Here is a 23,705-nt window from a genome sequence, read left to right as displayed (position 1 = left end):
CAGGTAAACAGAGGTTAGCCTGGCATTTTTTTTTTCAGACAGGGTCTAACTCTATTGCCCTGAATGGAGTGCAGTGGTACAATCATAGTTCACTGCAACCTCAAACTCTTGGACACAAGCAATCCTCCCTCTCTGCATCTGAATAGCTAAGATTACAGGTATATGCCACCACTACAGGCTAATATTTTTATTTTTAATTTGTAGCAATGAGGGTCTCACTATGTGCCCAGGCTGGTTTCAAACTCATGACTTCAAATGAACATCCTGCCTCAGCCTCCCAAAATGGTGGAATTGCAGGTGTTAGCTACTGCACCAGGCCTGATCTCTCATTCTTGACACACACTGCAAGAAATTGCAGAGATGCCCAGAGCTGGTGGTAGATTATCCGTCCCAAAAATATTCTGTGAAAGTAAAAATCGTGATTACCCTGGCACATCAGAGGAGTTCAACAAATATTTGTTGAAGCAAATTAATTAATAAATGAGAAGAAGGAGAATCACTGGAGAACCAAAAAGAAGGAGTGCAGGACAAATAGAGTGAATCCCTTCAGGGAATAGTTCCAAATTTCAGATCTTATAAGGAGGAAAAATCAGAAGAATAACAAAAGCTAAGACATCATAGACTACTTGGCTTTATAATAAAATACCTAAGCACATTACTTCATGGAAAATGAATCTAGGATTCGCTATACAAAATAATCACTGATGAAGTTCACATAACTTAAGGTAATGCACATATCTCCCTAAATTAGCACTACGGTAATCACAGTTCTTTATATACGAAGCCTTTTGGCGTGTACCAAATTCCTTTGAAAACTTTAGATACTATACCCATTGCCCAGCCACGATTTTTTCCCCAAAATTATAAATTGAACTACAAATCAAAGTAGATTATATGAATAAATTTGCTCAAACTTAAACACTTCCTTAGAAATGTATAGCTAAGCAAATGAGATATCATATCCTCTCAAGATTCTCTTGAAGGGAAGGAATTAAGCTGAAATATTTTGTCCAGGTATTCGAAGTGAGGGACTTGGGGCATATTCAGGACATTCCAGTTGAAAGTCCAGACTCATGAGTAGAGTTCACATTTACATTGATGACTGTAAATACTCCTTCTCTGGACCACAGTAGCCCTCATGTCTATAAAACTTAAGGGGCAATCATACAGAGTTTTGTTACTGCACATCTCAACTTTTAGCCTCCCTGTCCACCTTTTTCCTGGATGCCTTCCAGTCTTCGTGAGCTACTGCTATAGTATCACTGCTCTCCATCTGCTGCTCTCATAATTGGAGATTGATTGCCTCCAGGGTTCACAAATGTTTCAGGCAACCTTAAATAATTTGAGCTTTTAAGCAACTATGAGTTTTTCAGGCACTGCAGGGAGGGCTTTGTTTTTAAGATTTATGATTCTCCTCTTCTCTCCTCTCCCTTCTGCCCTCCCAAGCGATTTCACCAGCTTCCCTAAGGTCCCGGGTGGGAGGCTGTGTGAGCAACGCAGTGCCTTACTCAAAGCCTCCGCTCACACCCAAACCAGTGTCTCCGGATGGGCCATCCAAGCCTTTTCTGTCTCAGCATGAGTGCCTCGTCTTCCTAGGGCTCTTTCCCCTTCTTTCCTTAAGTTATAGAAACTGTCATCATCCCTTTATCTTTGAAAGTCTTCGCAGCAGAGATGATCATTATTTCTTTCACCAGTCAGTTTCTCTTTCCCAGGATCCCTTGAAGGGAAGGAATTAAGCTAAAATATTTTGTCAGGGTATTAGAAGTCAGGGACTTTAGGCCAAATAAATAAATAAATAAATCATTTTTACACAATTTATTTTTCCTTGACTACTGAGATTGTCCATGCAAATCTCCCCACTCCAAGCCCCTTTGTTGTATACCTGATTAAACGCTGGAACAAGCCATGTGTTGTGCTAAAACTTTATCTTTAAACTAAGGATGCTGCAACTTAGTTTCTATTAAAGGCTTAAGTCAGGAGATCATGCAAAGCCATGGTAAATGGGTCAGATAAAGATGGTCTACAGAGAGACATGAAGCCGACTTGTCTGTTTTGTTTACCTCTGTATGTATTCTTGCCCCACCTAGCACAGTACCTGATACATAGTAAGCATTCAAGTCTTTACGGAATGAATAAATCACACTGTGGAGAGAGAGAAAGAGAGAGGCAGGCTTCCACCAACAGCTTTCCATTTCCTGGTTCTAATCCCACATGAGGACTGTCTGCATTTCCTGTCCTCATGTCCACCAGTACAGCACATTCCCCTTTATGCCAAAGCTAGTTTGAGTGTCTTTAATTTCTTGATGGTCTTCTTAAAAGGCAACCTCTGAAGAAAAATATGAGAGAAACTCCAATTCGAGGATACTTTTGCAGAGCGGACCTTAGCCCCTCTGTGTACGTAAACCTAGGCAGTGTTGATTGAACAGGGATTCACTTAGAGCCCATAGGGAGGACTCCAAATGACTACAGATCTGATCAGGAGGCTCTTGCCAATTTCACCTCCAGGAAGAGGAGGAGCGGGTTACAGTTTCACCTTGGACTTCCGGGGAGCTGATGGACTAACGTGGTGGTCAGGAGTCTTCTCTGCAGTTGTGCCTGTACTCTCAGTCATTGTGCAGTAGATCAAGAAGGGTCATTCTGTCCTCCACACTGAAGAAGTAGGGAGATGCCTCTGCCCAAGAAAACATATTTCGAAGTGAGGGGGAGAGGGTAGTTGAAAAGCCATAGGCAGTCATTCTAGATTTGAAATATAGAAAAATAAAATATTTGGAGACCATATCATGAATGTGTTCACAGTACAGGTTTGAAGTGAAACAGACCTGCATTCCAACACCAACTCTGCGACTTACTAACAAGCTCTGCGATAGATAATAAACTGCATCATCTCTTGTAGCCTCAGATTTCTCAGCCACAGGATGAGAATAACAAGACTTCATACATTTGGCATAAGCAATAAATTAGGTAACATATGTAAGCTGATACCAACCTAAGTGCTCAGTAAAGGGTGGGGATTGTTACGATTGTTAGTGCTTTTGTGATAAAAACATAAGTGAAAAGTGCTTTTGTTTTGTTTTTTGAAGAGACGGTTTGATTCACTCTGTCACCCAGGCTAGAGTGCAGAAGTGTCATCATGGCTCACTGTAACCCTGAACTCCTAGGTTTAAGGGATCCCCCTACCTCGGCCTCTGTACTAGCGAGGACTACAGGTATGCACAACTAACTGAGCCCTGATAAGATTTTTAATTTTTTTTTTTTGTAGAGATGGGGTCTCTACAAAAAAAATCTTGCCTAGACTGGTCTCAAATCCCTGGCCTCAGGTGATCCTCCTGCCTTGGCCTCCCAAAGCACGGAGATTACAGCTATGAGCCACCATGCCTGGCCAAAAGCGTGATCCTTTTATGTTAACCAAAAAAGAGTGAATTTTTGTAACAAGTTAAGAAATACACCACTAAAACATATACTTAATAGCTCTTTTTCACTATTATGTTTTTACCCTAAATCCCTGAGCAGTAACGTAAAAGAAGAGTGCAGTCAATATTTAAAAAGACAGTAGTTATGTAGTAATAGTCATCAGTCGTGGCATCGATCAAGAGTTAGTGGTATAAACTCCCTGAAGAGGAGGCACTTGTGAATTCTCATATGCCATCTTCTGAAGACCTTTAAAGCAATTTGTAAATGGTATGACCTGTAGATGGCGAACTTGGATAGGGGGAATATTAAGCAATGCCTACCTAAAAAACAAAGCAGTGGTTTTTGTTTTGTTGACGAAAGGATTAAGTAAAATTGATACATTAATAAGGTCTGTTTATGACCATAGGCCCAGAGACTCTTTGCTGACACCCCAGATTCCTTCTGTCTGTGGACAAGAGTCCGCCCGCAGTCGTGTGCACTGTTGTGAGACTAGACTGACTGCATTAGCTGGTAGAAACGTTTTGACTCTGTTCACACTGGCTGCTCGTCACTGATACAAGAGCAAGAAGTATCCAATGGGGAAGGTAAATAGCTTTCCTGGAAGTCTCTTGGGGGGTACAGAAATGCGTGTGTCACACTACTTAATTATCTGACTGCATCCTACATCTCCAAAGTATCCACATCTTTTGATCTAGATAAATAATTATACCCTCCCTTGCTCGCTTGTTGCCACTGTTGAGTATTTGTTCTTCACACTCCCCAAGGCAATCCTTTAGGGACCAATTACCATCCTTTACTGACATCATTTCACTGGCTGACAGAGACTTCTACAGTGCCACACTGGGCATTCCGGACTCCTAAGAAAGCTCTTTAATACTTTCGTGTAATCTACGTGCCCTACTTGAAAAGTATGATTTTTTTCCCCTTAAAATTCTACTTTGGAGTACTAGTTGTACTGTCCCAGGTCACACTGCATATATGTGGATTTGTGGAAAAATCAGTGTGGCTTCCAAAACTGCACCTGCTCATGCAGTGGCCTGAGATGTTTGTTGGTTGTTTCAGCTGTGAAAGAGCCCAGCACCTGACCCAACGTGATAGATTGATGACCTTGTGCTGCATTATAAAGCAGGGTCATTATCCCCAAAGAGCCTCGCAGCTTGTGGGTCAGGTGAAGGGACATCGCTAGGCTTCCATGGTGCCTCTGTTCTGTCATTTATCACAAGGCTGTAATCATTATCTGCACATCGGCCTCCTCACGACTGTGTGCTTCTAGATCCAGAAACTGCTGTTTTCATCCCTTTATCCTTTACGCTGTGCCTGGCACATAGCAGGTACTTATGAAAATGTCAAATGAATGAAAGAATAAATACACACGCTTGGGAAGAACAAGAAGGCAGGAAAGAGGAAAAATCAGATGGGGGGGAAAAAGAGGAAAATAATCCAAGCTCTTATGGGGAATTGTACCCATATTAGACAAACATGATTCCTAAACAACAGAAAAGAGAAAAGCTGAGCAGACTGTGTCCAGTCCAATCCACTTATTTTTACCAGTCAAACTCTGAAGAGGCTGACTTATGACTGAAATGCTAGTTCATTGTTGCCAGTACAAAACACAACTTTCCAGAAATACAATGTTTGTGTTCACTGAAAACATTACCCCCACCCAGACCCATGTATTTCACTTCTTTATTTCAAAACGAAAAAAGCCCTTGGCTCTCAGGATGAGGCCATCTTGGTTTGGGGGTAGCTTCTAAAAGCCATGAAGTTGCAGTTCATCTAAAATATGAAAGAATAAAAGTTTTTGTATCATTCAGAAATGATAAGATGTTATCTAAGGGTGGATTTGGATTTAGAGGCGCCCATTAGTGGAAAGCAGACTTTAGAGGATGGGAGTGAGGAAATAGGCTCTTCCAGAAATAGGTCCTGGAAGACAGTCTAAATAAGAGCAGCAATACTCACCCCATGGCATTGCTCATGAGGTTGACAGTGGGACATCTGACATGAAATTATAGCAATGGTCAAGGGCATGAAGACACGCACAGGGATGAGAGGTATAGGCCTGTCATGTGTGTACATGTTAAGTACTCAATAAATACTGATTGAATGAACAGGTGAGCTGCTAAGGGGAAGTTACAGCTACTTCACTAAAGGCACAGTTTATTTACTTATGTATTCACTTAAGTACATATGAAAAGGAATTGAAGTGGCATGCACTATTAAATGTACATAAACACAGCGTAAGGAAAAGTTAAATCGAAAACCGCTGATCAGAAACCATTTAGAATAAATGAAGAAAGCAACTTGGGTCCTGGAAACCTGTGTTGAATGAATCACACAACAGAGCTTACAGAAAGTTCTGAGCTTCCAGACAACCAAGTCAAGAGAGGAACAAGCTGGATTTGTACAGATTTCATCAGTCAGTAAAGGGGTGTGTGTAAGTTCATCTGTAAATGCAGACTTATTTTTGGAACTGAATTCCAGGAAGAGTTTATTGCGTGGACACTTAAGAGAAAGAAGACATTTGGCAATAGTTTTATAAAAGTACCTACATGTTATTTATAGACTAAGCTATAAAGGTAATCACCACCAATGTAGCCCGTATAGATTAATAGGCAACAGGGAGAGGGGAAAACAGAAATGGGTTAAGGTATGAACATGCACTACCACACAAACAGGAAAATACGAATACTGGCAACAGTCCTTGTGTTTGCAACTGGTTAAAAGGCTAGAGTTATAATATACTAAATCTAGTACTTATGGTGGTATGAGCGGTTTCACTCCTACTTCTTCCCTTTGATCCCTGAACCCATGTGACCTGTCCTTGGGCGAACCAACACCATATATTGGTTATCGATTCAGAGCATATACCATTTTCTCTATACCAGTACCCTTGCCTCATAAAATGCCTTCCAGCTGGCTCTAAAACAGAGTGTGTAATAGATTATTGCTCTGCTCTATAAGGCCAGCTGCTCCAGGGTTATGGTATGACCAATGAACCCTGTGGGAAATGCCTTGCCCTATAGCATCCTTGGCCAGAGGCAGTGTTATATAGACTAATGCAGGTGAATTAAGCTTTCGGTAAGTCCACAGATGGTATTGCTAAGAGAAACATAGCAAGGGAGCCAAACCTACATCCAGAACAAATGTCCATTCCAGGGAGAAAAACTGCTGCAGGTCCATGAGGAAAGGGGTTCACTATCATCAGCCATCAGGAGGTCAGCTGTGCCACCCTCATCCCTCAGGTTTAGAGCTGAATGGAGGGCTCACACTGCTGGCATTTCAAGCGTTCAGTAGTGGTGGCAGCTCTGCTGTGGTAAGGGGAACTTCATTTGGTTTGAGCCCACGCACAGCCTCCGTCTTTGTCACCATAGCCACTTTGTTTTTGAACTCGTTGAGGAACAATAGTGAGAGTGGGGAGACAGAAAAACTGACATGTGAATCACTGGTCTTTTGCCATCTGATTATTGAGAGGGTGTCTTCTGCAGTGGAAGCCTTTCGGTGAACATTTACATGGGGCACAAGTATCCTGATATCATGAAGCCATTCTGAGAGGTCCATCCACATTCATATGCATATCTGCACCCTAAACCTCCTTGTCATCATCCTTCGGTCTTGTTCCTTTCAATTTCCTCATCATCTAACCCAAACTCTCAGCTCTGTCATTGAATTGCACTGTGATTATCTTTCCTTCTAGGCAAAGTATATAATTTGAGGTACCACTCAAAGTCTGCTTATTGGGAGGATATATCCTCCCACTTGTTTCTCATGGCTGACAGTGAGGCACGCTCCAATGCTGCATCAGTTTACATATGACAGTGTATTATGCATAATCATCAGCAAATCAGTCTTAGATCTCTTCTTTCCTGTCTGTAGAGAAATCCCCATGACGCCGCATATGTGGGTCTAAGGAGAGGTGGCATCACAGCAAGACTGGGAGGAGAGTTTGAGCCACTTGCTCATGAAACTTTCTTGTGCCTTTAGCAGTTGCTTAAGTCTGTTCCTGTACATGCCACTTCAACTTGATTATGGAGAGCTGCTATGCACATCCAAATTTGCAAGTAGGTCAAACAAGGCGCATCTAAGTCAAACAGGCAGCTCAGGTCTCATATAAAATCAGTTGATTTCCTATGTCTAGATCCTCAGTCTCTACCAGTATCAAATAACAAACACTAGGTGATGTTTCTCAAGGAAAATAGATATTTGCCAAAGAAGTATGACTTTTCTCTCAAGTGTGGGGTCTGTACTATGATTATCTTATTCAAGAGTTTCAATGGATCAGTATGATATCCTGACTTGCCACAGACACTCTACAGTCACAAGGGCTAAGTGGCAAGAAACGTTTGTTTTTTAAACTGAAGTCGCAAAAGAACGTTCTTTTGTTTGGGAACTTTCTTAAACATAAAGCCTTTGGTTTACCAATAAGAAGGAAGGAATAATGCCAGTTAATTTGCCTGTGTAATACTGAAAGCCCACCAAGTATTTGTACCTCTTTCTTCCTAGAACTGGATGCAAGAAGGTACAGCAAATTGCCTTTCACAATTTGAAGGGGATGTCTCAATATACCCCAGATCTCTAGACTCTCAGAAACATCAGTGAGTTAGTAGAACTAGAACTTCTATGGAATTTTTCTCTTATCCTTAGTCACATATGTGTCTTACCAAGGAATCTTATATATTTGCTAATTTATGCTCAGCAGATTCATTGACTGGTTACCATCAATTACATGGCCATGGTCGATGTCCTGTGGAATGGTGAAATGATCAAGGTCCCGGAATACTAGGTTATGACACAGTACTATCAGGAAGCCAGTGTAGGAATTCTGTCACTTGATGAGTAAGGTCTTCTCTAATTCTATATACAGAAACTTGGAAAATAAATACAGGATGAATTCTTGGACCCTGAATGAACACTCTGAGATAGTTGTCTTCCAATATTCCATTTATCACCCAACGCTCTTAAGCTTTTCTTCTATTTGTTGGATTTTCTTCTGATAGTTGGCTTGTAGTGGTATTATATGTCCCTAGAGTTAACTGTCACTGAGAGACAATTCCAATAATCCCTAAAACATCTAGCTATTTTAGTTTCCCCATTGTACATTTACCCTAGTGAATTACCGCAGATCACTTTGGGGAATGCTGAAAGGAAGCCTTGTGATGCTGTTTCAAAGAACTTGACCTTAAGGGTCCCCAGCCTCCATTTCCTGCAAGGGGCTTTGGGTCTATGAACCAAGTCAGTTCTGGGAAGGAAGACACTACGAGACTGTGGTCCCTCAAGCCACGCTTTTATTGGCCAGACTTAGGATTTTCAATTATAATACACAGATCAAGTAAAACTTTAGTGTACTGTCCATGTATTAAAGCTGAAGCTAAAGATCTTTGCAGGTCAAACCATTCTGATTACTGATCTGGCCCTGCATAACTATGCCCACCTTGCCTCTTGGTTTATGCCTCTGCAATATCCTCTCAATTCTAAAGGGAGTATGTCATGGAGCACATTTCTACTTTCATCCCCAGATTACAAAGTATAGTTGCCATCTTGCTTTCTAGTGACATGTGCTTTCTCACTAATATATTTTGTAATGCTTTGGTACTAGGACTGTCCTGGAATATAATTAGGAGTGATATGCTACAGGGTTGAGTGAGCAGATGGCCCTCACAAATCCATTCTAATATTTCTGTCTCTAAGCGTCTGTATTTCTTTATCCACACTAATCTAACTTCTAACAGCTTGACTTCCTTTAGTGTAGGCCACCACTGGGTCCTGGTACCAGTCAATCAACTGAACAAATGGTCACAACCAATCCCACCCACCAGAACTAGCACATTTACCAGAGTCTCTGGTAGATGAACCCACATTAATGTTTGACCCAAAGGAGCTCTATTCCTTTCTTCTTCCTTAGTTTGGCACTTAAGAATCCATTTTCACACATATTCCACTAGTTTCTGCTGATATAAATTAGAAAAAAAAATTCTACAATTCTATTGGTGTGTAAGCCCATTCTTGTATAGGTATAACTCGGTCAGACTCTCCTTCTGATATTTCAGCACTTCTGCCCTACAGCCCCTCTAAGAGAAGCGTTGAAGCTTCTTGAAGCTTTTTCTTGATAAATAGATTTTATTTTTGTTTATTTTATTTTTTAACATAGAGCAACATTGATATTTTATTTTTTCTTTATTTTATAATTTTAACAAATGTATAGAGCTGTGTAACAAACACCCTGATCAGGATACAGCACAAATTTCTCTCTAAGCACTGCATTAGATGCACATCACAAATTTCCTGAAGAAAAACAGTTTTCCAGGCCAGACGCAGTGGCTCACACCTGTAATCTCAGAACTTTGGGAGGCCAAGGCAAGTGGATTGCTTGAGATAAGGAGTTCGAGACCAACCTGGCCAACATGGTGAAACCCCATTTCTACTAAAAATACAAAAATTAGCCAGGCATGGTGGCATGCACCTGTAGTCCCAGCTGTCTGGGAGGCTGAGCCATAAGAATCTCTTGAACCTGGGAAGTGGTGGTTGCAGTGAGCCAAGATTGCACCACTGTACTCCAGCCTGGGTGACAGAGTGAGACTGTCTCAAAAAAAAAAAAAAAAAAAAAAAAAGCAGTTTTCCCAGTCCATACCGTCAATAAATGAAGCTTTGTTCAGGGCCACGTTAATACAGCAAGTATCTAAATAATATTGATTAGGATAGTGTATACTTGGCGGATATCAAGTTTTAAGATGGTTTTAAAGTTTTAAGGTGGTTTTAAAGTTTTAAAGCTTAGTTTTTATATAAGAATCTTGGTATATTAGTAAGGCATATATATCCCAGGGGATACGAGGGAAGTCTGGATAAGGAGGAATTTTAACTATGATTTTAAACTTGGTAATTCAAAGGGCCTTCTAATGTTGGACCCAAATCCTTGTGCTATAGGATTCTTTTGAATCTAATTACTCTGCTGGAAGCTGGATGAGGAAAAAATCCTGGGCTACTTTGTTTTGTATGATCATTGTTGCTTATATACAGTTACTGCTAGAGCCAGAAAGGAAGATCGGGTAACAAGGGTCTTGGGTTAGCCTTTGCCAACCTACCACATTCCAGGGGTAGGATTCCACTTCACAGTACCTAAGTTAAGATCCTTTTTTGAATCAGGGAAATGCAATCATTCGCTTTTGGGGGTTTATTGTGATTCTAATCGTTGAGCTGTAGTCTTTTCTAAAGAACAGGATAAGCCAGGTGATTAAGGTTATTTTCATTTTGCAAAAGGTAGATATGAATGCCTTTGAGGGAGGATGGTTAGATTCCTGGCCTCCTGTAGTATTGGATGTTCTTAGCAGGAAGTAGAAGCTGGAGTCATCTTGGGATAGAAATGAACAAGCTCACTGGAATCCTGTTTGAGGGAATGTGGCAGGACGGGGACTAATATCTGTGTGAGGTGAGTTTCTGAGTACCAGCTTTGAGAGACCAGCATATAATATATTCAAGCCACATAATCTGGAGGCAAAAACATAACTCTTCATATTTTTCAATGACAGTATAATCTCTATCTCAAAATGCCATTTCATCTGAATAAGGGAAAGCTCGACCTAGTTAACTCTAAGCAGATTCCAGTAATAAAGCTTCTTCCCATTAATTCTTGGCTTTCCTGGACTTCTCCTGAGGAGGACAGGTGCAGGGCTTTCACAGGGATCACAATTCAACAGCTCTGATTCATCCTTTGTGTTCTTGGGATCTTTATACAATCTGAATGGACAGGGAAAGTGTTTATTTTTTATAGCATGTAAGTCCTCTGTCATGAATCCTTCATAGGGCTTTGCTTTCTGAAAAAATAAATGAACATAAAACCAACCAACCAACCATCCAATACAGGCCCTTGGCTGGAGTCTACCTCTCAAAACTATTAAATCTACTTTTGTTTACTGCTATATCCCTAGTGCCTACAATAGTGTCTGGCACATAGTAGGTACTCAGTAAATATTTGTTGACTATCTGAATGAATAAGTGAACAGGGGAATGAATCAAAGTGTAGGTTTTCACTTGTTGTTTTTTAGACCTAGTAATCCCAGCAGAAAAGTAATCAAATGAGCGGCCACACACAGTGAAGAAGTACAGTGGGCAGTGGGAAGTAGATTCATTAAAATAGTGAGTAAAATGAGATTCAGACAGATGTCACTTAGTGTTGAATCCAGAGAAGACAGGCAAACAGAAACTACATTTGGAAATATTAATTTTCATGTTTTAAAAAAAGCTTTAACTGTAAGCAAGTTGCTCAACCTCTTTGCATCATTTGCCTCTTCTGTAAATAAAGATGACCAAAAATTAATAAATGAAATTTAACTGGCTGGGCATGGTGGCTCACACCTGTAATCCCAGCACTTTGGGAGGCCAAGGTAGACAGATCACGAAGTCAGGAGTTCAAGATCATCCTGGCCAACATGGTGAAACCCTGTCTCTACCAAAAACACAAAAATTAGATGAGCGTGGTGGCACGCGCCTATAATCCCCACTACTTGGGAGACTGAGGCATGAAAATCTCTTGAACCCGTAAGGCATAGATTGCGGTGAGCGGAGATTGTGCCACTGCACCCCAGCCTGGGTGACAGAGCAAGACTCTTTCTCAAAAAAAAAAAGAAAAGAAAAGAAAAAAAATTTAGTTGGATATAATTTTTAACATCTTTATGGAAGTATAATTCACATATTATAAAATTTAACCGTTCTAAGTGTACAATTAAATTTTTTCTAGTAAATTCACTAAGTTGTGCCACTATCATAAAAATTCAGTTTTAGAACATTTTAATTACCCAAATAAGATCATTTTCATGCAATGAAAATGCAGCTGATTTTCATTCAATCCTTGTTCTCATCGCTAGCCCTTGTTCCCACTCCATTAACCTACTTTCTGTCTCTGTCGATTTGCCTTTTCTTAAATTTTTAAATAAATGGAATCACAAAATATGTGCTTTTTCTGTACGGCTTTTTTCACTTAGCATGTTTTTGAGCAAGTTTCTTTTTATTGCGAGATAAAATATTTCATTGTGTGGGTCTATCATTCTTTATCCATTCATCCTCGGGCAGACATTTGGGTTGTTTCTACTTTGGGGCTATTATAAATAATGCAGTTATGAGCATTTGCGAGCAAGAATTTGGGTAGATATATGTTTCCTTTCTCTTAAATACCTAAAAGTAAAACGACTGGGTTTTGTGATAAATCTACATTGAACTTTTTATGACATTGTCATACTGTTTTCCAAAGTGACCGCACCATCTTACATTTCCACCAGCGGGGTAGGAGGGCTCCCTTTTCTCCACATCTTTGCCAACACTTGTTATTTTCTGCCTTTTTGACTATAGTGAATGTAATTTTATGGAGAAAAACAATCATGTATATATTTATGCCAGCTTTATTACTAATGAAATGTCAGCTAAATGATTGGGATATTTTATCATATTAATCTTTTTAAAGCCTCATTTTTTTCTAGTCACTCTTCCAGAAGAAACTTTTCATGGTTCCTCTCAGTGGTATGTTGGAGCTCTCTCATACTGATTCATGAGAGCTGACTACTTTTATTTTTATTTTTTTGAGGCAAGGTCTTGCTCTGTTGCCCAGGCTGGAGTGCAATGGTATGATCTCAGTTCACTGCAACCTTGGCCCTCCCAGCTCAAGCCATCCTCCCACCTCAGTCTCCTGAGTAGCTGGAACTACAGGCATATGTCATCATGCTTGGCTAATTTTTTAAAAAATTTTTTGCAGAGATGAGGTCTTACTATATTGCCCAGGTTATTCTCAAACTCTTGACTCAAGCAATCCTCCCGCCTCAGCCTTCCAAAGTGCTGGGATTATAGGCGTGAGCCACAAAGCCAGGCCAAGAGCTGGTTATTAAGTTTTCAGAAATTTTGTGAGCCATTTGTTAAACACAACCATCATTAAAAATTAAGTATGTAACTTAAAATTAAATAAGTTATTTAAAAACATTGACAAAAGTATTTCCTAATTATTTAATGGCATTTTACTATTATCTATGCTTTCGAGGTTACTTATGTCTGGTCTATCTCTGTGGTGGATGTGCTATATAATGGCATGTTGCTGTGTATCCTGTCACCCCTCTATCCTCATTCCTCATTGATCTCACATTGAGAGCTTGAAATTAGCCATGGTAGGAATATTTATACAACAGTAATCAACGAATGCTATAAGCCAGGGTTTTATTTTCTCCTGGAGAACTGATTGTTAAACATTTACCAGCTCTAAATTATTCCTATGGATGTTTTTTACTGAGTTTACTAAAGATCCAGATGATTTTGGAGAGAATGACATCTTTCAACCGTTAAGAGTTTGAATCCAGTAATATTATCCACTTGGTTGTTCTTCTATTCAACTGAGTAAAGTTTTCTTCCCTTTTAAATAGCTTGAATCCATTTCTTATTAAACATGTACTTGGCAGCTAATATTTTGGAGATATAAATGGGCAACAATAGCATCTTCTATAGTTATCTTTTTGTTCATGGTCTTGGTTAGGTATTAATAATAGGGTTATGCCAGACTTACAAAATAAACTAGGAATGTCTTTTATATTTTTCTATTATCTATATAATCTAAATATTGTGGAAATTACGTATTTCCAAAGAATTTGGTGGAAATAGACTATGACAACATCTGAATCTGGTACATTTCTTGGAAATAATAGACAAAGCTTTTCACTTATTCGTAACTAGAAATTGTTTTCTTTCTTCAACCAATTTTAATCATCTATTAAAAATTATTCTAGAAAATGTAGTTCATATAAGTTTTCATGTTTTAAAATCAGTCTTGTACCTCATGGTTTATGATATATCTAAAATCTTAATCATAATAGAGTTTTTATTCCTTTTCCCATTCTGTAAAGAGTCCTTTTTTAAATTAGATTTTCCTAAAAGCCACTTTACTGAGCTTTAAAACAACTAGCTTTTTAAATTTATCTACTTTTTATATATCATTATTATTTTTTTAAAATCGTGTTTATGTGGCTAGGCGTAGTGGCTCAAGCCTGGAATTCCAGCACTTTGGGAGGCCGAGGCAGGTGGGTCTCCTGAGGTCAGGAGTTCGAGACCAGCCTGACCAAAATGGAGAAATCCATCTCTATTAAAAATGCAAAATTAGCCAGGCGTTGTGGCGCATGCCTGTAATCCCAGCTACTCAGAAGGCTGAGGCAGGAGAATCGCTTGAACCCAGGAGGCAGAGGTTGCAGTGAGCTGAGATAGCGCCATTGCACTCCAGCCTGGGCAACAAGAGCAAAACTCCATCTCAAAAACAAAAAAATTATGTTTATGTATTCCCCCAACTTCTTAAGTCTTAGTTTGCCTCTTTTTACTTTGAAATAAAAGCACATTTTATACTTTTTCATTTTTATTATTAAATATTATAAAGCTACAAATTTTCATCTGAATATAGTTTTGGTTGCATTAAGTCTGAAAATGTATTGGAAAATGACAATAAGATGGCATCTGGGTGCTATTGAAACTTCTAAGTGTTGGGCTGGGTGTGGTGGCTCAAATTTGTAAGCCCAGCACTTTGGGAGGCTGAGGCAGGAAGATTGCTTGAAGTCAGGAGTTTGAGAGTCTGGACAACACTAGTGAGACTCTATCTTTACAAAAAAAAAAATTTTTTTTAAATGAGCCAGGCATGGTGACACGTGCCTGTAGTCCTAGCTACTTGGGAGACTGAAGTGGGAGGATCCTTTGAACCAGGAGTTAGAGGCCACAGTAAGGTATAATCATGCGACTCCACTCCAGCCTAGGCAACAGAGTAAGACTGTGTTTTTAGAAAGAAAAGAAGAAAAGAGAGAGAGACAGAAACAGAAAAGAAGAAAGAAGGAAAGAAAAAGAAAGAGAGAGCAAAAGAGAGAAGAGAAAAGGAAGGAAGAAAGGAAGGAGGGAGGGAAGGAAGGAAGAAATTTCTGAGGGGCTCAATAAAAAAATTAATTTTTAATTAATAATTTAGAGCTTTTATGAGTTGTGGTCAAATAATTTTTTTCCTTTTGAGGATTTGTGAAGTATCTCTTAAGCCTGCTACATTGTGAATTTTCAGAAATGTTCAGTAATAAGTTTAAATATATATATCTATTTTGGAAAAAAGCTGAATGAGTTGCTAAAAACTTTTTATATATTTATTTTATTTTATTTTATTTATTTATTTACTTTTTTGAGACGGAGTCTCACTCTGTCACCCAGGCTGGAGTGCAATGGCATGATCTCGGCTCACTGCAACCTCCGCCTCATGGGTTCAAGAGATTCTCCTGCCTCAGCCTCCAGAGTAGCTGGGATTACTGGCGTGTGCCACTGAGCCTGGCTAATTTTTTTGCATTTTTAGTATTTTGTATTTTTGTTTCACCATCTTGGCCAGGCTGGTCTTGAACTTCTGACCCCGTTAACCACCCACCTCAGCCTCCCAAAATTCTGGGATTACAGGCATGAGCCACCTCTCCCGGCTAATAACTTTTTAAACAATCTTGATTAATAAACTATTTTATGTCTTTTTTTTTTTTTTAAGAGGAGTCTCACTCTGTCACCCAGGCTGGAGTGCAATGGTGTGATCTCAGCTCACTAAAACCTCCACCTCCCAGGTTCAAGCAATTCTCCTGCCTCAACTTCCCCGAGTAGCTGGGATTACAGGTGAGTGCCACCATGCCCAGTAATGGGCTTTCGCTATGTTGGCCAGGCTGATCTCAAACTCCTGACCTCAGGTAATCCACCCAACTTGGCCTCCCAAAGTGTTGGGATTACAGGCGTGAGCCATCGTGCCTGGCCGTAATTCTAATTTTTAAGTATATTCATACTCAATGTTGTTTCCCCTAGGAAAATTGTTTTTGAGTAAAATATCTTGAATAACTGTAAATATACCGTAGAGGGTGATATTAAACAATCAGGAAAAAAGTATAAGAGATAAGAGGAAAAGCGTACAGAAAAGTTGCTTGATAAGTTTCAAAGTGGGGCAGGCATAGAAAAAAGCATACCACTTGGGAAAGGTATTTGCTAGTGTCTGGATGGCTGCAAATAAAATCATGAGATCTTTCAGAGTATGTTTTACCTTGGAAGTGAATGGACTGTAAGAACAAGCAGAGAACTGCATTAACTATAACTGAATTTCAGCCTGAATATAGATATTGCCAGCAATAAAGAGAAGAGGGCATGAAAACTCGTAGTAAAGTTTTCATTTCACTTCTGAAAGTGCCAAAGTGGCTCACAGGAACAGAGATACAATTATAACTGGTCACCCACCTCACGGTCACCTCAGGAGAGCAGGCAAAGTGCCTGCCGTGTGGTGGGAAGAACTATTTAATCCTAAACTCAGAGTTCCTTCCACCGCACTGTGAAGCCTCTCTAGCATATGCTTGTTAAGGAAATGGCTACGCTACATAAGGAGCACTACTGCGAGATGTTCTTTAATCTGCATGCATCTTTAAAAATATTTGAAATTGCCCACAATGAGAGACACAGATGTGTTCAGAAGTCTTAAGTCAAGGGTAAAGAAGATGAACCAAGTAATGAAGGGTGTGGATTAGATAGTTTGTACAAGGTTATCCAAATGAGGGACACCCCTGGACCTGAGCACAAATGCTGGCTCTGAGTTTCCTGGGAGTAAAAGCAAAAAGGGATAATATGATGAGGGTCAGGTGTCCATCGTCAAAAAAAAGAAATATATTTATTTGGTATGAAAATTAAAATGCCTCTTGCTTTGAAATCATAGGACAATTTACTATGTTGGGCTTTAAGTAATAATAGATGGTATAACAGACATCTCAATAGCAATTTTTACACAATAATTATTTTCAAAATTACAAACAATTTATAAACCAATTATTTGTTTATAAATAAGTTAGCCATAAGATAAGAAAAACAAAGTCTTGTTTATAATATAGCACTTCTCTTTTTAAAAAAGATTTAAGCATTAAAGAAATGCCGTCAGTAGAATATGGACTTCACTAATTTTCCTTTGTTTTCAACTAAAAAAAATAACGTTTTCTGCAATGTGGTATAGTTTTTAGTTTGCCATACTTTATTGAAGGTGGATCACCGCATCATCTATCGGCAGCTTAGTTGGATAGAGTCAGCTGAGTTGTCTTTTTCTACGGAAAAGCGAGCTACCTAGGAATGACTGCATCTAAATGTTTAATGCTGTCCTGCAAAACTGTGACATCACGGAGTCTCTTTCTCTTGATTATCCAGCATCAGATTCCCTAGACAGAAGGTGTGGTTAGCACTTGATCCTAATCAAAGGACCAAAAATACTTGGATATAGTTCATTTTAATCTTAGTTGGAAAGATTGTGGATAGACACTTAGGAAAAAGTGAAATCAGCATAGTATCGTCTCTTCAAGTGCAGTCCAGCTTTCAGAATGGTAACTTGGGTTTCGGACTCCTTGTAATTCTCCTTGATGGAAACAGAAGGATTTCACAGCACAGAAAGCAATGGTTTATGAGTCTGGGTACGGACAGACACACAAGAGAACTCTGTTCATCGTCTTCAAAGTGATGCAGCGATGGCAAGACTGCTGCTGTGGCCACATGTAATATAGCCTGTAGCTCTTTAAAGAGGATTAGCTTTAGCGCGCTGGGAGCATTCAACGCTGGATTTCATGTAGAGCAGAATATGCTAATGAAATGTAAATGTCTATGGCAAACATTGCGTAATATAGAAAACCTTCAAAACTGAGCTTTGTCTCTTGCGCAGTGGGAAACCAAACTTTATCATATCAGAAAAAAAAGTAAAAAGAAATAACTTTATACTTTTCTGTCCTATGTATCTGCTTCTAAAAAAAAAATGAAGTTAAATGCACACGCATACATATTTATATTAAAATAAATTTCAATGTTAGCAGAAAATTTTGGTCATTCAAAAATATCTTACTAGATCTATGCCCAGGGGTGGATGTAAAATAGTTTATCTTTGAAGAAAAAACACACATAATATAGATTTTCTTAAACAAACACTATTATTAAGATTACAAAGAGCTTACAGAGTAGATTCCCCCCTCCACCCTTTTCACCTTAAGATTTCTTATTTGTGATTTCCACTTTTCGCCTGTGCAGTGTCCTTCTGCTCAATGTTGGGAAACGCTACATCTTCATAACTTTCCACATAGTGCTTTTACTACTTCATAGGAAGTCAGTATGAGATTTGTCAGTTTCTTAAAACTGCACATGCACTTAGTTAAGATATCAAAGTTATTTTCATTTTAGTATTAGAATTTCAGAACACATTTGGTATCAGGAAAGCGAATTCACTATAAGATGTGTGATTTGCAACCCATGTAATGATGTATCGCATCTCTGAATTTACACACGTGGTTCCCGAAGATTGAAAGCCCCCTAAAGATTTTATCTCCACTGCTGAAAAATAAAGATCCCAGCAAACACATGGACCCGGGTGCTTAGTTCCTAGCATTTCACTACACTCAACCAAGTAGCTTAGGTTCTCTTGGTTTTTGTTGATCGGTGGTGTGTTTGTCTGTGTGCGTGTGTGTTTAATATATCAGTTTTGAAGGGTTTGTCTCTGTAGACATAGAGGAATGGTAATACATATTCATGAAAGCGTGTTCTTCCATTCCCTGTTAACGCTGACAAAGCCTTAGCTGTTTCACACAGCAAGCTGACTGGGATTGTGTGTGGGGGCTGCATGGCCAGATTAGTGCAAACAGCAAGCCCACTCTGCTGCTTGTTAGGCCTTGCCTTCCTGACAATTTCCCCAATTGTCGCTTGTGACAAGGCTGTCATTAGGTGATGGCTTCTTTTGGCCATTTTCAGATAAAGATAATTTCCTTAACTTCCATTTTATTTGACAACAAGCAGTTTGGGAGAGAAAGGAAGTGCTTCAGTAGTTTATGGATTAGGGTTTTGTCACTTCAAAGGCATCTTTGATCTAAAAATATGTGCTGTACCAAATTCATTATGTCTTTTTTTAAAGAGCTTTTAAATTTATTGATCTTCTCCTCAATTATTCTCCTTTTACGTCCGATAATGATGTGTGAGACGGTAGTGTTGGGAAAAGCCTAAGGAGGAGTGCGGGGTAAATGCAGCCAACTGGTCACTTCTGAGGTCATCACAAGAACGAAACAACAGGTGCTTTTGTTTAGTGTCGATTCTTTTCTGAATCCCTGTGTGGACAAAGGCTTCTCTGCTATTTACTGCTCAACATAATGATATTGGTGCCAAGAGAATAAGACAAAATTACGTTTGGTATCACAGCATAAAAAAGAACAAACGCCACAGTTTGTACAAAAATTGTGCCTACAGTTGCTTTCACCCTCACCTTTGAGGCCACAGGTTTCTCCAGCACGCATGGGAGTTCTGTGGAGAAAGAGCAAGTGACTTTGTTGACCAACGATGTGACTTCCTCTAGAAGCAAGCTTACCTTGTGCTGAAGCTCAGCTTGCCAAAGTTCTTAGAACTGGATCATTTGAAAAATCATACAGAGCAGAAGAGAATAAGAATTCCTATGTGAAAATGTACTTTCAGAACATAGCAAGAGGAGCATTTATGGCTTAGACAGTAGGTCGCTTGTTTAGAAGGCCCACGTGTTTTCCTTTCATGGTTGTTGCTGTTGTACACAATGGTTGTGTGGAATTACTATGTTTTAAACAACACCCACGACAAAGGTGTTTTAAACGACACCTACCACAAACAGTTTACATCCCAACTATCAAGATTAACCACTGTCTCCTAAAACTTCACATACAATAACCAACTTAAGATGGACAAAGCAACTCATTTTTACTCCTGCAATTAGGAAAAGGAGGTGAAAATAAACACCTCAATTTTACTTTTTTGGTCTACATGTTATGTTACTTGCCTCTTGATAAGTTTGTTTTATCATTTAGAATGATCTAGATGCTTTTGATATTTACTAAGTTCATTTTAGCAAAGAATTTCAAAATCTTATACATTAAAGAAAATATGTAATTTTAAAGCATGTCCTTAGTCTCCTAAAAGCAATGAGAATTGCTTCTTTTGAAAAATCACTCTTCTGAATTTTTAAACGCTAGTATAACACAATACCTTTCATTTTGCCAAACTAATTTAGCAGTCTGGGATTCTATCCGTGGGCCTTCAATCACAGTAAACTCTGGATAAAAACAGTCCTCACAGCAATGTCAGAGCATTTTCTACATGCCATGTAGTTTTATCCTTACTAAGAGGTAGATACAACTGTTAGCTCAGTTTTACAGATAAGAGAGTGAGGCACAAAGACGTTAAGTAACTTGCCCACTCTCTCGTATTCTAGTATATGTTAGAGCCAGAATTCAGACTTGGGTACTTCAAACCCAAAGCCTCTGCTCTTACTGCTGGGGCCCAGAATACACGGGACCTGGAATCCCTACATACACCTCTCCTGATTCCTCCTGGTACAGAAAAAGCAAATGTTAGTTTTCCTCTCCCCTTCCCTCCCTTCAGCTCTCCAGTCCTGGTCTCCTGCCCTACACAGTCCAAGCAAATGGGCCAAGAGATTACAGCAAAGGAGAGGTGCCAGTGAGGAATCTTATCTTCTGCTCTGGTTTCTCTGGTTTTCCTTCTGTCTGCACATTGAACACAGGGGGACTGACATGCTGAGATCTAGTAAATTCAGACAGTGGGATTCATGGTTCATCGTATCCTTTGAAAAACTCCACTACCACTTCACTCAAGATATCTGATGTCATTTCTCTTGACTTTGTTTTAACTAGGAAACCTTGATTCTGATTTTTTTTTTTTATTATTTTTGGTGAAATGAGAAAATGCCATTTTGAAGAAAGAAGCAGATTTTGAAGAAGAATGTTTTGGGGAAATAGCTCTGTGTCGTCTTAGAGTTCACCTGCTTTGTGACTCCTGAATGCACTACAGAAACTGGCAGACAGCAACCCCCTCAGCCTGCCTCAGAAGAGACAAAAGTAAACACCCGTCTCAAAGAGATTGCACTGAAATATGATATCAGCTGCAAGAGAGGGCCATCTCCTCCGGTCAAATGAGAAAAATCATATTATCCTCACTGTGGTATACAAATAGCTTGTAAGCCACATTCTCCATTTGAATGATAACAATAAAGTGCTAACCTCGCTGCTGCAGGCCGGCCTGATCCCATCTCCAAACACAAACACTTCTGCCTGGGTTTTGGCTGGGGGCTGTGCCGTGGCCTCCCAACCCCCCCCTCCCCCTACCCCCGTTAATTGGCTGAGACCACCAGAATTTGGAGGACACAGATGTCACTGATAGTTTTCCTAGGGAGCACATTCATGCCCATCTGTTGCAGCCTAGAAGGCTGTTCATATATCCACAAGGCCTTCATTTAATTCTTGTCAGAAAGTAATGTAAATCCAGTTTACCTCAGAGGTCGCAGGCGAGATTTATGCCAATGAGCCCCCTGCAATTTACACACACTGTAGTTGTATAGGATGAAAAGAAAGCCTTTCATGTTGGTGCATATTAACAAGAAAGCCTGCCTTCCGAGAGAGGCTTTTTGATTGAGGTTTCTCCTGATTTTAATACAGCCGATGCCAGTTGGTATACCCAGCTTTAGAAAAGGGGGAAAAAATCTAATCTTTAAACTGAAGTTTCTTCTTTTATAAGAGGTAAAAGAGAAAGAGTGAAATCCTAGCAAGTAGCACTGCCATGTCTTTAATTATCTGTTACTAGACAAATCTCCCTCGAACTTGGAGAAGACAGAGTGAGACAGGACAGCCCCTTCCAGCCTGAATTGCTGTGAGTGGAAGTCTAGGGAGAACTCAGTTGTAAGCAATTATCTTTCCAATGTGAAAATAGTAGGACTGACCAGTTGAATTAGACTTCTGACTAGAAAGCTGTCTCTTTCTAGTATAGTTAGAGAAAAGTATGGAGTTTGATTAACTTGATCTGGATCTGGCTAGGCAGAAATTGATTCATCAGTAAATTGGAAGAAGACATATGTGATCTATATATAGAAAATAATTTATAGAATTATCTTATTGGAAGTCTAAGAGCATTAAAAAGGACTTGGGTTAATTCTATCTTTCAATGGATTAATACATTTTGAAATATTCAAGAGTGTATCAGTGGGCCGGAAGGCAAATGGTTCTAAAAGCACTCATGGGGTCAGAGTCTTTTGCAAATTCTGAATATACACCTTTTTTAGCATGTGACCTTGGGCAAGTTACTTAACCTCCATGACCCTCAACTTTCTCATCTCTAGAGTGGGGATCATAAAGCCTGTATCATAAGGTTTCGTGTCTGAGGTGCATAGCACAGCACCTAAAGTACAGAAAGTATTTAACCAATAGCAATTTTCCCTCTCCACCTTGCTTTTGGTGGTACCTGTGACAGCAAATTATGGATTTAAAATGTTAGTTAGTTCAAAACCTCTAAGCATTCAACCCACCAGACTATTTTTTTTTTTTTAATGTTTAAAGATCAGTGAAGTTGGGAATTTTCTTTCCCATAGTTTGGAATTTTTGTTGCTAGTTGTTTAACACTTTAATTCTGTAGAAAGTAGAATAATAGACGTGTGCTGGTTTTGGTAAAAGTAGGCAAGGCAGCTATGCTCATTCACAGCTGTAGCCTCTGATTTCCCAAGACAGTGTTAATAGGGGGGCGTGCTTCTTGTGTTTTTATAGACAATGCTCATTTACCCATGCTAATGGCTTTGAAGTACACGGTATGATTATTTTTGCACCACATTTAACTTTTTGTTTGTATTTTGCTCAAGATAATATTAAAGTTCGGCTGTGATTTCTAAGCACACGCTAACAGGACAATGAGGCACAGTAACCTAGAAGTATTACATGACGTGGATGTAGGTGGAATGAGGCCCTGATTAAAAATACAATATGTTGTTGGTAACACATTAAGCAGATACTCCAAATATGCATAATCTGGACTTAATTACAGAATTGAATAAAGTAGTAGCTTCATTTTGCAGAGTAGTGGTCATACTAGGGATGCTACAGCCCAATTTTGTTGGTTTTCTAAACCAGGGAAGAGGAGATTTAAAATAATTTCAGAATGGTCTCTTGCTGCCTCTCAAAATTCATCAAGACCATTCCTGTTTGTTGTGGTCCTCAAAACAGAATTCTTAAAAAAATTTATTATTAAAAATTTCAAATATGTTGTTACAAAAGCGGACGGGGCCATTTAAAAACTTTATGTACTCTTATGTAGCTTCAACATGAATTATTGACATCCTTAATTTCTTCCCACCCCATGTCCCAAATTCTCTTGAAATGAATCTCAGACTTCATATAACTTCATGGCTAAGTATTACAGAGTGTAGCCCTAAACGATATGAACTCTTTTTTTTTTAATTTTTTTTTTTTTTGAGACGGAGTTTC

The 23,705-nt window shown here is 39.2% G+C and overlaps 1 protein-coding gene across 7 annotated transcripts in view; it reads left to right on the top strand.

The window, feature by feature from the left end:
• ALPK1 (alpha kinase 1) overlaps nt 1-23,705 on the top strand; it is a 157,271-nt gene that overhangs the window by 25,395 nt on the left and 108,171 nt on the right. For 4 of the 7 annotated variants that reach the window (XM_064383990.1, XM_064383992.1, XM_064383991.1 and 1 more), the window contains one exon: nt 15,923-16,044. The exons of the other annotated variants lie outside the window; for them this stretch is intronic. The gene's annotated coding sequence lies outside the window, so the exon portion shown is untranslated. The remainder of the gene's footprint in view (nt 1-15,922; nt 16,045-23,705) is intronic. 7 annotated transcript variants of the gene reach the window in all.

The sequence above is a fragment of the Aotus nancymaae genome, unplaced genomic scaffold (assembly GCF_030222135.1).
Source record: "Aotus nancymaae isolate 86718 unplaced genomic scaffold, 86718_ANA_hifiasm-v0.15.2.pri h1tg000033l, whole genome shotgun sequence".
Taxonomy (NCBI): Eukaryota; Metazoa; Chordata; class Mammalia; order Primates; family Aotidae; genus Aotus; species Aotus nancymaae.
This window is presented reverse-complemented; position numbering and strand designations above follow the sequence as displayed.